The following is a 2,882-nucleotide window of genomic DNA, read 5'->3' on the forward strand; positions in this document are numbered from 1 at the left end:
TCCACGAAAATCTCTTCCACGAAAAATCTCTTCCACTAAAACTCTCTGAATTTTTCTTCGTCTCTCTCTCTCTCTATCTCAGTCCCTTTTATTAAATCTCCGTCACGCTTCACCACATGTTGATCACCTCTTATTTATAGCCTTCATCTCTCCTAGAGTTTATAACTCACTTCAAATCACAAGGAAATCTACAAAATAAAGAAATCAAGAGTTAAATCAATAATATCATATCTTCAAGATCTTTATCATAAATATTATATCTAGAAAAGTAAAACCTAATATTCCACATAATCTTATCAAGATGAAATTAAAATTAAAGAAGATATTATATCACAATAAAATCTTAACATAATTATCTAGAAAGGCAAAACCATAATTAAATATTAAATATCATATCAACAAGGAAGAATATATCTTGAGAAATAAATTTAATATGGAAATTATATTTCCCTTCAGTTTATATTGATATTGGTTTCGACTAGATTAGTATCAGAAAAAGAGGAATAGCTCGACTATCCCACATAGCCAAGCCAGGGGAAAAAAATTCTTTTCAAAAGATTTTTTTTAATCATCTATGAATCCATATACTTAAAAATGATTCAGTAAACATTTACCAGAAAAATTGGTGTTGACACAGAAGTACTAAAGACATCTTCAACACTGCTACATACCCAACCTAAAGTTGGGGATGACCGAAGATACATTGATTTTTTTCTTCTTATTTTTATTTTATGGAGTTTTGTTTGACAAAAACTTGTGTGAGACTATATCACAAATCATATTTTGTGAGACATATCTCTTATTTGGGTCATCTACGAAAATGTACTACTTTTTATGCTTAAAGTCTTATTTTTTATTGTGAATATCGATAGGGTTAACTCATCTCACATATAAAAATTCGTGAGACTGTTTCAAAAGAGACCTACTCATTTTGTTTTTAGGTTAAAAACTTATATTTACCAATTCTCAGGTGTGACGGGCGGTGTGTATTAATTGTGTATTAAATGGATTATATTTTTCACTAATTGTTTAATAATTTTATTATTGGATTAAAGTTATATGAATTAATTTTAATATGTAATTTATATAAGTAATATTTAATTAACATACATAAATAATAATAATACAAAACGAAACATGATCCTAAAATATAAATATATTATGCTATTTTTTTCAAACATACGGTATAATTTATTTATGTTTGATATTTAATTAATTATACAAATTTTTTAATATAAATTAAATAAAATCACACTATTTTATTCATTACTTGAACTAAATTATATATTTAATTTAATTTTTATAGTTAATTCATAAAGATAATTTAATAAAAAAATAATTTCATAAAACTTATTTGAATAAATTATTTTATTAGATTAAATTAAGTTCTAATTAATTGTTTCTAAGAATAAAATAATTTTTATTATATTTAAGTTTGAGATTTTTTATATTTACTTAATTTATAAATAAATAATTTATGGAATAAAATAATTGTTGTAAATAAAATAATATGGAATATTTTAATAAAGTTTTTATTTTAAGATCTAGGGTTGGAGAATAGTTTTATATTTGATGTTTAATTTTGGGCAAGTCTATGCTCCCCTCCTGGAGCATTACTCCTCTTCTCTTAAAAATAGACACGTTCTTATTCTGTTGTATTTTTCTTTCTTTTTTATATTTTCTTTCTGCTGTAAATGTAATCATCTATTCTTTTTCTTTCTTTTCTTATTTATCTCTTTTACCTAAATTTTTTATTTTTTTCTCATTTTCTCCTCCTATTTTAATTTTGTTTTTTTAAGAATCTAATTTTATTATTCACTCTTACTTCTAATCATATTTTTTTTAATCATTCTTTGACCATTAATATTATTATATATATTAATTAAAATTTTCAAAATCTAAATTCTAGAATTTAAATATTCCAAGAAATTCTTCATATATTTTTATTTTTAATTATCTAAACTAAATTGGAAACAATTATTACTAAAAAGATATATTTTAAAGAAATAAAATAAAATTTCGAATTATGAATTGTTTTAAATAATTTTAAAAATTAATATTAATTTTTACTCCTTTAAAATAAGAGGATAAGTTTAAAAATAATAAGAATATTTTAGGAGTGATAGTTTTTTTTGGATGGAGTTAGAGTAGTTTTGGACCCCACATAGTTAATTATTTTTCTGATGGACTCAAAAATTAGTTTTTGTTCCAAATAAGAATGTTTTAAATAAATTAAATTTTGTTTTAAAAATGAAAGAAAAACATATGTAAACACAAAACTTACATAAATTTTCGCTCAAAAAAATTAAATAGAATTGAAAGTAAATAAATTTGCATTTTTGTGTAGTATTAATGAATACAAATATATTATCACTATTAATTTTAAAATATCTGATTTTAAAATTCTGAATTTTAATAAACAAATTATAAAATTTGAAAGAAACGATGACCATTTTTTGTGGATGGTTATAACTCATAAAATTTATGATGAGTTAGAATTTTTTTTCTAGTAAATGTAAATTCCTTGAAATTTTTAAAGTTTATTATGATGTTTTTTTTTAAAAGACACATGTCAATTCATGAGATGAGGGAGTAAAGCTCCACTAGGAGCATAGACTTCCCTTTTAAATTGTATTACTTTAAAATTAAAGTTGCACTAAAATAATGCATTTATTTTGATATAATTTAAGTAAATATTGAAAACTTCCCAAACTCTGAGAAGTATAACAAAATAAATATGTGCAATCTGATGTCAGAATGAAATGTAACAAATATCCACTCACTCACTTGATTCTCATTTTTCAGACAATTGCGCCCGCGCCCGCGGAGGTAGCCGAATTGGTATTTAGATGGTAGATTTGGGACCAAGACCAAGGTTCCAT

This window comes from Primulina tabacum, chromosome 8 (assembly GCF_025594145.1).
Source record: "Primulina tabacum isolate GXHZ01 chromosome 8, ASM2559414v2, whole genome shotgun sequence".
Classification (NCBI taxonomy): Eukaryota; Viridiplantae; Streptophyta; class Magnoliopsida; order Lamiales; family Gesneriaceae; genus Primulina; species Primulina tabacum.